At 42.3% G+C, this 14,930-nt stretch overlaps 1 long non-coding RNA gene across 2 annotated transcripts in view; it reads left to right on the plus strand.

Moving 5' to 3' along the window:
- The window catches only part of LOC140603834 (uncharacterized), a 41,443-nt gene extending 30,396 nt beyond the window's left edge, over nucleotides 1-11,047 (plus strand). For both annotated transcript variants that reach the window (XR_012006812.1, XR_012006813.1), the window contains exon 4: nucleotides 10,912-11,047. This is a non-coding gene — a long non-coding RNA (uncharacterized lncRNA). The remainder of the gene's footprint in view (nucleotides 1-10,911) is intronic.
- Nucleotides 11,048-14,930: the final 3,883 nt, after the last annotated feature.

Raw genomic sequence — 14,930 nt, forward strand, 5'->3', positions numbered from 1 at the left:
TTGCACCATGTAATTGCCATTTTTTTCCAAGAAAATGTCCATATAGTTACTAATTAGGCATTGTTGAAGCACCTCATGCCCCATTATTTTACAGTTGTCTTGCAATTAACTGGCATCAGTACCATTTCAAATGACATTTATTGCCCATTTCCCTGGTTTAATTTTTGGAAATTTTATGGGAAGCCTGGGCATTGTTTCTTATTCACTGTAACTAGAATAATTAACAACGTAAATATGGCTTTGGGTGGCGATATTGCCAACTACAACAGTTCTTTAGAGATTTTAATTAAGAACCTACACATTGTACTTCATGTGAAGGTTTATTACGGTGCCAGAACATTCCAAGTACTTCTTCCCCCGAGCCTGTGGCTCATGCCTGAGTGTCCGTGCACTGTTATGCACCCGTATGTACATAGCATACGTTGTATGCATATGGTGTATGCGTGTGTATGCACGTGTGTGTGTTCACAAGTGCACGTGTGTGAATGTATGATCTTCATGACCAAGAGTGTGATAAGAGATAGGAGGGCAAGAACAAAGTCCTCCTTTGGCTTAGTCTTCTTTAAGGCACAAACTAGAGAAACTGACTAATGAGCTTTCCTCCATTTCTTACTATAAGCTAGAGATTTGAGTTGGCCCAAATCAAGCATTTGTTAATGTCCACTGTGGTTTCAGGTATTGGACTAGATGTATTTCATGCTTTCTTCAAGCTTTACAAGAAGTCGATGAGGTTTCTCATGTTGACCAAATGAAGGTTTAGGGAGGCTAAGAAAGGCTTCCAAGGTCACACAGCTATTAACAGATGAAGACAGGACTCTGAAGGACTCTGAGCCCTCGGCCCCTTCCATGCTCTTACTTTCAAGCAAAATTGCTGAGTTTTCTATCTAGAAGTGAGCCTTGGTCATTTGAAAGACCAACTTGTGCCTTCTCCAGGAAGGCTTACGTGGGACACCTATATATACGTAAATTTTTCCTGTATCTGATAGTACTTTGTATCATTTTTCATAATCCAAGTTTTATTTTAGCTATGCTTGGGGAGGGGGAGGCAATATGATACAACTATTAGGAAAGCATAGGCTTTGGGAGCATCTGGATTATATTTCTCACTCTGCTTCTTCCTATCTGAGTCATCTTGAACAATTCTAGCTGGGCCTAAGCTTCATATTGTTGTTGGAAGATGAGTGGAGAGCATGTATGGAAAGCTTAAAATGTCTCATGGCACATAGAATGTATACAATACATAGTGGTTGGATGGTTGGGTGGATGGATGGATGAATGGGTGGATGGGTGGATACAAAAATATAAATAAGTGAATGAATGGCAGAGACCATTAACAATTTGTACAATGACCTCCCCCAAATTCTGATCACTCAAGTTTATATTTAGTATTAGTTCAGTAAGATTATTTTGCAATAAAAATCTCAAGAAGACTTTTTAGAAATTTTAGTGTTTCTGAGTGGGACCTAGACTGCCTGTCCCTCTGTGGTGAGAAAACTGGACAAAACCCTGATTATGATGAAGCATCCAACTTCTTGACAAAAATTACTACTACGACCAGAATATGGTGACTACTAATGAGCTAAAACATAGGAGTCTGTTGTGTTGGGGTTTCCTTCACCCCATTATCATATATAAGGACAGAGGCCAAGAGGAAGCCTGGACTTTAAATCTCAAGATTCTTCTAAGAATTCCAACCCCATCATGTGTAATTATCCAACTTCTGAAGATCTGTCTGCTATAAGGAGTGACATTCATAGGAACTATCCAAGAAATGGACTCTGAAATGGAGATTTTCTGGTGGAAACTTAGCTGGCGAGGCTTTTACAGAGGTAAAGGCATCTGTCAGAGAGGGAGAGAAGCAGGACTGGGGTAGGGTGGCTGCTGCAAGCCTGAAGCATTTCTGGAACTTGTGGGGTGGGCGTTGTGGGGAGGCCTCAGAGCTGCCCTGACTTGAGAAAGAGGGCCACACATTTGAACCCTTGCAAGTTGTTCCAGGAGAAGGGTTGTTCCAGAAGGATATACCTTGGGGCAAGGCCAGAGGGGGGCAGTTCCTGGGGAGGTATTGAGCTCTGAGCTGTCAGCATCCCATGCCCCCAGCAGCTACAGGAATGGGTTTCTCTATCCTGAGAGGGTGACTGCTGGGTGAAGCACTATGGCATTCACCATAGTGAAGTAGGTTTGAGCTTAGGATCCTTTCCCCTTATGACTGCATCATGATTTTTCTCTCTCTGTCACTCAATTCCTATTATCATATTCACTTTACCACTGGAGATAGAGTTTCAGAGTTAAGTAACTGCCCCAATGACACATCAAGAGAGTGTGGGCTCACCATATGCCACCAAAGCCCATGTACATTTCCTAGGACCATGTACCTGCCTACTTTGATAGCAAACAAGAAGTCACTCATAGCTTGCTAAACTGTTCAACAGTTGCTTGCTGAAACTCATAAGTAGATTGAAAGATACTCTGTGTGTGTGTGTGAGAGAGAGAGAGAGAGAGAGAGAGAGTGAGAGCAAGAGTGAGAATAGTTTCAGAGCAAGCAGAAATTTGACTGTTCAGTGTGGTTAGCATCACTCAGGATTTTAGATGAAGAGTAGGCCATTACAACACACTTCACGCTGAGAAGATTCTGAGTCAGGTCTTACTGCTTATAAATATAACTCCATGCAATCAAACCTAGTATACACTTTCTGAGCTGCATTTATTAATTTCCTACTATTTTAGGAATTAGTTTTTGCACATCTATGATGTACTCACTAGGGACGTGCAGGTAAAGGGAGCTCAGAGGTTGGTGACAGGTTGTGTTGCTCCCGGGCTCCAATACTGTGAAAGGATCCTGCAAACATGCTGGCCCGGGGAATACAAATGTTCTCCAAAACTTCAGTCTGTTCCACCATTCCCAATCTGAGGTGGAGACTGCAAGAGGGAGGGAAGGAGAGAGAGGCTTTAGGGAAAAGATAGCACATTTACTCCAGCCTTGAAATGTCCTACAACCCAGGAAGCTGTGAATGTTCAAGTGGCCGTCTCCGCCAGAGTAAGCCCCTGCGGGGTTGGCTGGCATAATCATCAGCCCAGACACTTACAGATGCCAGCTTCAGGGCTGCATGAGCTCATGAAGGCACAGCAGCCAGTGGGAGGCTTCTCTCCACACAGGATCAGCTCAGGCATGCATCCTTGCCCCTTACTCCCCCAGCTCACGAGGAAAGGCTGGGCTTTAGCTCACCATCCCATGTTTACAAAATATTTGCTCTTACCTGCCCAGGCCTCCTCAGGGTCTGTGAGCCTCCAACAGGTGCAAAGGATTCTTGGCACCTCTTCCAACTAAATGTGAGAGCAGAGTCTGGCTGGTCTCGCGGTTAAAAGCAGAATGAAGTGGGCTTGAGTTCTGGTTCCAAGGCTTGCTGGCAACTGGCAGGCTACTTCACCAGTCTGGGCTTTGGTTGCTCCATCATCTGCAAAATGGCTTGGCGGGGGATGGGGGTGGTTAATAGCCATCCCCTATTGGGAGGAGCAAATGGGAGAAAGTTATAGCTCCACACAAATGGCTGAATTCAGATTACATTGTCACTTATTGGACATGTACCAAAGGCTGGGTATGGTGCTGGAAACATCTGTTTGCATCATCTTCATAATCAATTGACACCACAGTCGCCTTCTGCGAATTTGCAGAAATGGAACTCATAGAGACGATTTGACTTGCTGGTTGCCAGCTATTGAGCCTACGCTGGTTCCTGATATCCAGTGTTGCAGAGATTAGAGACTGCCTGGGCTGCAGAGGGGGCGAGATAATAATGTTTGCCCAGCAGGTGGTGTGGGACCAGATGCTGTCTAACTCTCCGCTGATACCCAAGGTCTATGATCTGGTGGCTGGGTGAGGACCCCTGCTGGCCTAATTTTGTGGGCTGGTGTGAAAGCCTTGAGGTTGGAGGTTTGGATGAAGAGGACAAAGGATCCATGTTTCATTATTTGTTTAGTCACTCCTTGGATGCATTGAGTGCTCCTCGTTTCATGCCACTACGTTGTCAATGTCCTTTGCACAAAGATCCCAATGCTGTCAGATGCTGCTTGGCCTGCCTCTGCTTCCTGCTGAAGCCTCACCTCCCCAACCCTGCTCCCTTGGGGCCATCAGGCCAGCAGCCCCAGGGGCTGCTCCCTCTGGCCTTTGCGAGTGCTGCTGGCTCTGCCTGGAACTCCCTCTGCGTGGCTCTTGTATCATCTTTTCATCCTCCAGCTTTCAGCCAAGCATCTTTTTCTCAAGGCAGGGGATTCTGAGGTCCTGGGGCTGGCTCAGTGTCCTTTGTGAATCACTAATAACAGACCTGTCTTTCTTTCCTTCAGAGCACCTCATTCGCTCTGCAGCTATACATTCTCTGATGGATTAACTGATTAATATTTGTCTTTCCTTCTACACTGTAAGCCCCATAAAAGCAGGGGCAGTCTATGTGGCTGGCGCAGACCTTCTGATCACAGACCACCTACCATGTAAATACTCTCTAAGTCCCAGTCAGTATCCAATCTGTGAAACTGGTGTTTGGTAGGTGTTAAATAAATATTTGTGGTTCTCTTTCAAAAAGCTGTCTTCCGTTCTTTACGAACACTAATTCAGTTCCTACCCGCACATTCCTTAATGGGTCGAATGACTAATAAGGAGTGAATGGGGGAAAGAAGGACTGGTTATCACTGGTACTTGCCATACACTTAACTGTTTGCAAAGCTTGCACTTCAATGAGCACCTGTTATTGTGTTGTGGGGTTTCAACCTGTGGAGGAGAATTCAAGGTCTGGTCTGCTTATCCACCTGGGAGCTGGTGTCCATAGTAACAGGGACTCTTTGTGTAACATGGGGGGGCATAGACTTTGGAACCAGACTTCCTGGATCGAAAGCCTGACTCCACCACCTATTGGCTCCATGAATTTAAGTGAGTCACTTAACTGACCTTTGAGTCAGCTTTGCCATCGGTCAAATGGGTTAATAATAGTACTTATGTTGTAGGGTTGTTGTGAGGACTGAGTATTTTAATATTTGTTTTATGAAGTTTTTAGAACAGCTCCGGACATGTAGTGCATGCTATGTAATGCCTGCTATTGTTTGATTTGTTTGGGAGGTCATGTTATGCCTTCTCGGGTGCCAGCCCCTCTAGCCACTCGCTTCCTACTTCTGCCTCCCTTCTGGCCTGAGTTGCCAAAATCTGACCATTTCCTGAGCCTCGTCGATTATGACAGTGTTTTTTGTTTCTCCGTGATTTCGGTGGAAAAGGAAAATTTCCTTCCAATTTTGATTTTCAATTTCAAAATTAAAATTGTCCATTTCAAATTCAATTTCAATGTGATTTTTCAGTGAAATTTCTCCACTGGTAGAAAATTGACCTGTACTTCCACTTAAATCTCAGCTCTGCCCCAAGAAAGTTTGGTTCCACAGGTTTAATCAACCAAAAACAGCGGTGTTGGGAGGCGAGCAACCTTGAGAAAGCTGGCTTTTGCCAGCGCGGGTGGCCGCAGTTCACTTCCACTGGGCTAAGTGGGGCTGCATAAATCCTAGTGTTAGTTTTGTGTGCATCACCGCTCTTCTTTCTCACCTCTTATCAGACTCCTGGCTAGCAAGCTGATGTTAAGAGAAAAGGAATGTTCATGAAATGCCTTTGTTTGATGGTCCGCCAGCACAATTTAAAAACAGAATTAGTTATTAAGGTTCACTCAAGTTATGGGGGTCGAAGCTTTAAAATGTGATCTGGCTAAGACAGAAAACATTGTCTGGGGAGGACAAAATCCACAGTCCACAGAGGTGTGACCCAAACCCACGTTCTATAGCAGTTAGGGCTTTGGTGGCCTTGGGGAAGTCCTTTCCTGCCTCTCGGCCTCCTCATCTGTTAAAGCAAGCACTTCAACCATCTATTCCATAAATATGTATTGAGTTCCTTTTTTTTTTTTCTTATCCATGAGAGACACAGAGAGAGAGAGAGAGAGAGAGAGGGGGGCAGAGACACAAGCAGACTTCATGCAGGGAGCCCGACATGGGACTCGATCCCCAGTCTCCAGGATCAGGCCCTGGGCCGAAGGTGGCGCTAAACCACTGAGCTGGTAACTATTGCTGCCCCAATATTTGTTGAGTTCCTACTATGTTTCAGACACTGCTGGACTAGATGAACTTGTGGATGTTTCACAGCTGAATCATCTGCAAAGCCCATCTATGAAACCTCAAATATGCTGAACTGGAGAGTGGGAGTGTGATGGACTGAGTTGTTTTCATCTGTGTGATTAACACAGAGCATGAGGTGCAAATATTTGGTAATATTTGGGTGCAAAATAAAAAATGATAAAATTGTAAGTTTTCCTCTAGCACAATCTTAGATACTTCCAAAAATTATTGACACGGTGCCTTTTTGCTATGATCATTTGAAATATTTCAATGTCCTCTGTGACTTCCTTTTTGACCCCTGCAGCATTTAGAAGTGTGTTGTTTAATCTCCAAATGTTCCCATATATTTTTTTTTAGTAATTGAAACGCTAATTTCTTTCCTTTGTACTCAGAAGTCTAGAAGCATTGCAGTGTTTCCTTCCCGCTCTAGAAGAAACTCTCTATATATGTACCATCCAGCCCTAGGCCAGAAATCCATTTCCCCAGGTGGCATTCTGGAAACTCCTATCTGCACCGTGCCTTTCTCTTTAGTACACTGCCTGGTGAATTCTAGTGGCTTCAGGAGCCTTCCACTCCGATCTCTTCCTCCTCAGCTTAACAAGAGTGCCGTCCTTTCCTTGGGCTCTTTTCCTGGTGACATATGGGAACCTGGAAGGTCCCCAAGGTAGAAGGTTGAGAAAACATTGAGCTTGTCACATGTGTCTGCTTTTTTGCTAGTACACAGTTCTGCACTGACTCCACTCTCTTCCTCTCCGGCTTCTTCAAAAATGCTTTGCTTATTTTGTCCACTTTTATAGTTGTTTACAGTAAAGGGAACAGGGAGCACTCTAGAACCCATGCTGTGTCATGACCACACCCAAAGTATTCCTTTTTAAGGTACTCCTATTTAAGTTACTAATAGTAAACAGAAGAAAATGGTTTTGGAAAGTTAGGTTTTAAAATGCATGCTTTTAAAATTTAACAAAATGTATTTATTTTTATCGACTTTTAATTTTGGTTTGCATGTTTTTTAAAGATTTTTATTTATTTGAGAGAGAGAGAAAGAGAGAGCACAAGCAGAGGGAGAAACAGACTGACTCCTTGCTGAGCAGGGATCCTGATGCAGGGCTCAATCCTAGGACCCTGGAATCATGACCTGAGCCAAAGGCAGACGCTTAACTGACTGAGCCACCCAGGTGCCCCTGTTTGCATTTCTACTAACAAAGAGAAAAATTACTATTTATGAACTTCAAAGAGAAAAATTACTGAGTCAGTTTTTCTCGATTTCTGAACTTCCATCACTCTGAACAACTAAATTGAACCTGCAACTGCTATTATAAAACCTGTTTCTAACAATACCTAAACAGTGCTTTTTTTACTTGATGCTTTTTAAAGATAACACAAAGACCTAGTTAAGAATGACTGATTTAATACATAAGATCAACTATGGTTGACTTTAGCACAGTGCTTCTATCTCACGGCACAGATGACATCCTAATGGAGCCATGATAACCAGTTGACACCTTCCATCTCCACCCTTAGGAGATGGTGAGTCCTTTAATAACATGTTATAGGTAATATTGCTCTCCTGCTCCTATCTGGATGTTCATACTGATTCATGCCTGATTCTTTCTGTTTTGCTCTCTTCTGTATTTCACACTTGTCTCTGCCAGATATGCCAAATAATTCTATTTCATAGAAGCATGACTTTATACCTGTATTGAAAGTCTAGCTCTGAGAATTTGTGAAAGCTTTGTCTGTAATTCCCTGTATTATGGATAGAATCTTCATTTATTGCATTTCTTTTAGCTATTCTTGTTCCTACTACCTACTGCACATACCCATGAAAATGTTGAAACATAAGTTTTTGGTTTTTTTTTCCCCTCCGGAGTACATTTGGCAAAAGCACAGTGCTAGAACTCCTTGTTATCTGGGAATAATGTCTGCTCTATACAGCTCTGTACGGTTCTAGGCTAGTTGGCTTTTGATGAAAAGAAAAAAAAATCCAATTTCATGCTATCTGAAAAAAAATCTGTTTCACTGAGTCAAAGGTTATTTACCCTATACTAATTCCTGTGTTGCATTGTTAAAATAATTCTCAGCTATAACAATCTCAGGATTTCCCCTTTAGTTATGTTATGCTCATTTAGGATGGTACAAATGAACTTAATAACATCCATTTTGAATGTTTGAAACAGCTTTTCTTTTTCTTATGGTTCGTTCATATAAGATAAGACCCTTGGAGCACTGAATTCTAGGTAGATGAGATTATTCTATCTTCCACTCATTTGTTTGGCTTCATTAAACAATTATAGTTTAAAATCACAAATGCCACTCTTTTTGGGAAAAGAATGATGCTTTTTACTCTGGGGAACACAAAAGAACCAAACCCCTGTCCTCAAGTTGCTCAAGGCATATGTGGAAAACAGCTACATGCAAAATTAAATGACAACTCAAAATATTTGAAATGCAAACAAACAAACAAACAAACAAACAAAAACCCCAGAAATTTTGTGAAATACAAATGAGTGGGACAGATAATGTGGACAAACTGAGGACTGGAATGGGCTGAGAAATCTCTTCCAGGAACACTGTGTGGTCAAGGAAAGTTTGTCCAATGTACGTTCATCTCCTGTAGCCTAAAAAATATCTCCATGCTTAAATCCCATGATTGAGTTTATGCACAAAGGTTTGGAAAGCACTTTGTTCTTTGAAATGCAATAGGGTGTGCTGTCTAATTTGCTACTCTGTCTCCTTATTTAACACATAAGTCACCGCCATTATGCTCGGCTATCTTTTTCTCTGTAAGGAACCTCATCTGCTTTCTAGAACCCTGATTCTCCCCTTCTGTTAGTGCCTCTACACTTATGTGCAAGGAGGAATGGAACTGGCTCCCCATTCTGATTCTGAACAAGGTTGTAGGCCAATGTGGACTTCTCTGCCCAGATTGTCTGTGAATGAGGAGCAATGGACTAGAAGAGCATCTCCAAACACACCCAAAACTGTCATTGGATTGTATGTGGCCTCTTGGAAGAAAATAGTTGCAGATACAGCTCTGCATGTTATTGGTTTGAGATCAGACCAGAGCATCTTTCCTCTAGCTATGTCCACAGGGAAATAGTTATATGGGGAACTTAAAGAAGAAATGTCAAACAAAGAGGAAGACTTGTAGCCATATTAAAGAAAAATTGTCCTTGTCTTTAGCTGGAGGTATCACATTCTAAATGTGTCCTTTTACTCTCTCATATATAATATATCCCCCTTTCTCTTGGAAAATGACACTGTAGCCATTGATTTTGTTTTTATCAATCAGGGTGAGCCAACCCATATGATTTTCAAGGGAGTAAACAAACCAGGCACAAGGGCTAAAATGTAATTATGCAATCATGAGTAGGGGAAGAAGTGCGTGCATTTCTGGATGGCTGTGTTCTCTAGACAGAAGCTGAACACTGAAGCTAGGACTTAATGCTCCAGCATCCATATCGCTTTGGGAACACTCTTTATCCTTGTTTGAAAGCATGGACTGAGCAGTGTAACTTAAGCTCCTTTGACAAAATCCTATTTAATCAGGCCTCTTGCTTATCTACAGGCATAAGCCAGCCTCCCCAGAGCCGAAACTTACATTGTTGGGCAATAGAAATTTATTCCCACCCTCTTGCCACTTCCCAGAAACGTGGTCCAGGAACTCAAACTTGAACCGGACCCTAAAGGATGGATGGAATAAATGTCACTTTTATAAATAACTTGTCTATCCTAAGGTTAAATAGTTATTTACCTTAGTTTTTTCTTTTACTCCTGTTTATAAAAAAAAAATGAACCACTTTTTGTGTAAAATAATGTTTTAATGCTATCCTTTGCAATCTCATTAGTGAATTGGCCCACTCACATTTATTGAATACTTTATCAAATAAATGAGACATCTTTACAATATGTGATACTTTTATGTAGAGCTGAGACTGTACTTGGGCTTTCCAACCTCTTCCATTATTTATCTATTAGTCCTCATACCTGAACCATAGTTTTGATACTTTAAGCTCAGTTTCTTTTTTTTGGGGGGGGGGGGTATGCAGAGGAAGAGGGAGAAAGAGAATCTTAAACAGGTTCCATGCCCAGTGCAGATCTCAGGACCCCTGAGGATCATGATTGGAGCTGAAATCAAGAGGTGGACACTTAACCAACTGAGCCACCCAGGTGCTCCTTAGCCTAGTTCCTTAACCTCAGCACTACTGGCATATTGGGGCAGACAACTCTCTGTTGTGGAGAGAAGTTCTGTGTGCTGTGGGATGTTTAGCAGCACCTTAGGATTTGCCCTCCTAGGTGCCAGTACCAAGCCCTGCCCCTACCACTACTCAGTTGGCAACAAGCAAATGTCAAAGATATTATCAAATATCCTCTGGGAGACAAAACTGCCAACCATTGAGAATTACTATTTTAGCCTAATGATACATTTTATATATTAGATAAGACAGACCAACTCCTTAGCAATGCTTGGATGAAGTTCTGAAGCATCTGTATCTCATTCATTTTAATGGGGCTCTGGTACTTTATTTAAAGGAGCAGCAGTGTGTAATAACAAGATGAATTCTGTGATCACGAACTGAAACTCATCATGATCATATGATCATTTTTTTTCTCCCTCTTTCTCCGTCTAGAACTTAGGCGTGGAAGCATAGCTTGGAACATAAAATCATTGTACCCTGAGATCTTTTTGACAAAAGTTCACTCCTTAAATTTTGCCTCATGCATGATCACAAAGATCATGTTTCTTTTTCTTTTTTCTTTTTTTTTTTTCCTCAGGAAGTGTCTACGAAGGACTTAAATCACTCAGGCAGGATGTGGAAGACTAGGAGGTGTCAGAAACAGCCATGTACCTGCCTAATGAGGCTGGACAAGCTCGAGTGGACAGGATGAGCTGGACAAGAGGAAAGATTGTCCAGGCCAGTATCTGAAACCATGTAATAGAGCATGCTAATATAAGTTGGCAGGAGCATGCCAAAAGAAAATGATGGAAAATCCAGTGGCTAACAGCACCAGAAAAAAAAAAAAGACTCGCATATATAACCAGGCTTCAGTTTCTGAGCTAACTTCCAGAAGAGAGAGGGAAAGAAATCAGGGGAGACTAAGAAAAATATGACAGCCCCAATAAGAGTTTTATAGGAACCACATGATTGAAATGAGAATCTGGCTCAAGGAACATGTCAGAGACTCAATTATCTGGGGGTGGAGAATAAGATCTTAGAAGATCAGTAGCAAATATTTCTTTATTCTGTGTCTCTGTGCATTAGATGAATATGCTTTCATCACATTGCACATGAGAGTTTATCCATGAAATTGACAAATACTTTTTGAGCACCTGCAGTTGGGTGCACTGGGTGATGGAAATTTAGTAGCCAAAGTAGAAAACCATCCTGCTGTCACACAGTTTATATTCTAATAGAGGAAGAAAGGCAATAAACACAATAAATAGATAAATATATGGTATGTTAGAAGGGAATAAGTGATATGAAAAAATGGTGCAAGGTATAAAGGCTTGGGAGTGCTGAGTGTCAAATCGAAGTAAATACAGACTTAGATAAAGGGAGACCTTATTTAAAAAGACTATTCTATCAGGCAAAATTCTCTGATCCCAAAGACCTGCAAGTATCTCAAAATTCAACAAAAATAAAAGGCTTTTATAGGGTGGGGTGAGCAGAACTAGCAGGAAGTCTGTGGGGGGGTAGGGCAAGTGGGTGGGGTAGACAAGTGGCATCTCTGGGGCATTTTCACAGTGAAATGTTTTTCTTTATGGTTAACAGATTCTCAGAATTAGCTGTTTAGGGGCGGATGTTCTGCACTGTAGTAGTTTAGCATTTGCCTGAACTTGAGGTCAAGCCAACGTTTAAGGGCCTGTGTGGAGCAGAGAAGGCCGATTACAATTTGGTCAAGCAAAGTTCAATGGATATGCCATGGGCAATTGTGTGCACTTGGCCGTAGCGAAGAGTGTTTATGAATAATGTTAAATAAGGCAGTCAAGGGTAGGCTCATTGGCGTATTGTCAGAGTTAAAGTAAGTGAAGAAGCAAAGACTTCAGAACAATGAGGAAACAAAAAGCTGATATTGAGAGAAAAGCATTTCTGGTGGAGGGAAGCCTAGTGCAAGGCATTGAAGTGAGAATGTAGCTGTTGTGTTTGAAAAATAGCACAACAGAGTACATTTTCCAAAGATTGCCTCAATCATATCTCGCATCCCACATGCTTTTTTTGCAATGCGATCTTGCCACATTCCCATGAACAGGGAAAACTTATTTCTCCATGTCCTTAAATCCTGCCAGGTTCTGTGACTGCCGACACCAATAGATTATAGCAGAAGTGTCACCATGCCAGTTCTAGATGTGGCCCTGTCTTAATTGGCAGGAAACTTCTCCTTCCTAGTTCCTGGTGCACTTGCTCTTGGGACACTGTTTTCCAGAACATAGACAACTCCCCCCCACCCCACCTTGTGCCATGCTGTGAGAAGGCTTAGGTGCACAGAGAGGCCATATGGAGGCTCTCTGGTCTGCAGCCCCAGAACTGTGTGTCATGAGAATGAGTCATCTTTGGGGCCTTGCTTTTTGAACCAGTAGATTACTCCAGATCTGGCTGACAGTGGTCTGTAACCACACAAGAAACCTTAAGCAAGAATGCCCAGCTGAAGTCAATCAACCTACAGAGCAATCGAGACACAACAGATTGTATTAAGCCAATTAATTTTGGTGTAGTTTGTTATGGAACAATAGATGACTGAGATAAATAGCAAGGAGGACATTGTAGGTAGAGGGGAGTGGGCCACAGGGAAATTAATCCACAGGGAGATGAAGTTGGAAAGGTATGTGGGAAATCCTGTTAGATATTGCTTCATACAAACTTTTGAGTTTTTCTCTGAGTGAAGTGGAGGGCTGGTGCAGCGTTGTGAAAGTGCAGTGACATGAATTGAGTAACATTTTGAAAGGGTCTCCCTGGCTGCTGTGTGGGGGAATCAACCTCAGCCACCAATTTTCACAATCTGGGGAACCAATGATGGTGACTCTCAGATCAGGAGAGGAGAGGAGAGGAGAAGAGAGGAGAGGAGAGGAGAGGAGAGGAGAGGAGAGGAGAGGAGAGGAGAAGAGAGGAGGGGGGAGGAGGGGAGGAGAGGAGAGAGAGGAGAGGGGAGGGGAGGGGAGGGGAGGGGAGGGGAGGAGAGGAGAGGAGAGGAGAGGAGAGGAGAGGAGAGGAGAGGAGAGGCCAGGGATTGAGCTCTGAGGCATTAAAAGGTGAAGAGGCTGGGACAAGACAAAGGGACACTAAATCAGGCTGAGTTGGAGCAGGGGATCCTCAAGACTGGTGAAGGAAGTGTTTCCAGTAGGAAGGAGCCAGCAGCTGGGTCAATGCTGTTGCTCAGTCAAGTAAGGAGAGAACTGAGAATTGTATTTAGCAAAGTGCTCTCAAAAAATGATCTCACTTTCTCTCTGTTTCTCCTCATACACAACACAACAGTTATTGAGCATTTACTATACATCAAGCACATCTTAGACTTGGGGATATTAAGGTAAGTAAAACGTTCCCTTAAGAAGTTTACAACCATCCAATCGATTAAACAATATTTACTGCATAATTACTATGTGTAAGGCACTCTGCTAAGTAGGATATGAAGGATATAAATGTTGGATGGGATACATGTTTAACCTAACTGGAAATATAGAGAGAAACACACAGACCGGTACACTGCAGTACAAGTAAAGCTCCTCAAAAAAGCCCTAATGAAGTGTAAGTTTTCAGGAAATGGTGGCATGTATTGTATGATGAAGGGATAGGTTGCCTAAGTTGGAAAAATCTGGAAAAGCTTCATGAAGGCACAAGAATAGAAAAATGCAGGGGTGCAGAGCATGTGGAGTGGGCATTTGGGCATTGGAGGTCAGTTAATAGGCAACATGGAGAAGTCAGAAAATATAGAAACTAAGTGTGACACTGTGGATGAACCTGGAGGACATTATTCTAAGTGAAGAAGCCAGTCACAGAAGGACAAATACTGTGTGATTCTACTTGCAAGAGGATCCTAAAATAGAATTGTAGAATGGTGGCCGCCAGGGGCTGGGGGAAGGAAATGGGGAGTTGCTGTTTAATGGGCATTGAGTTTCATTACACGAGAGGAGTTAAGTTCTCGATATCTGCTGCACAATCTTGTACCTATAGTTAACAATACTATAGACTTAAAAACTTGTTAAAAGAGTAAATTTCATTATGAATGTTCTACAATTTTAAAGTTTTGATGTAAACATCAAAAAGGAGCACCTGGGTGGCTCAGTCAGTTAAATGTCTGACTCTTGATTTCGGCTCAGGTTGTGATCTCGGGGTCATGGGATCGAGCCCCATGTTGGGTTCTGTGCTAAGCATGGAGTCTGCTTGGGATTCTCTTCTGCCCCTCCCGCTGCATGCATACACTCTTTCTCTCTAAAATAAATAAAGAAAATCTTTTTTAAAAGTTAAAAAATAATTATGAATTGAAAAAAGTAAGTGGAGATACCTCAAGAATGGATGGGGCCACTGTTCATGACTTCGGGTTTTTATCTTTTTCTTTGCTATGGCAAGGTTGGGGTCTGGTGGATAAGGAAGTTTTGGACTAGTGGATGCATCATAAATTTCCATTTTAGGATCATTGATCTGGTGGTGAAGGTTAGGATGGAGTGTAGCTGGGGCATGATGGGACTTAGACCCAATATCATGGAAATGGACGGTTACTTAGAGCAATACAGGTATTTTAAAAACAAACAAACAATACAGGTATTTTAAAAACTCCTTTCAACCTTGTGGAGACTGCGT

Source organism: Canis lupus, chromosome 14 (assembly GCF_048164855.1).
Source record: "Canis lupus baileyi chromosome 14, mCanLup2.hap1, whole genome shotgun sequence".
NCBI classification, from domain to species: domain Eukaryota; kingdom Metazoa; phylum Chordata; class Mammalia; order Carnivora; family Canidae; genus Canis; species Canis lupus.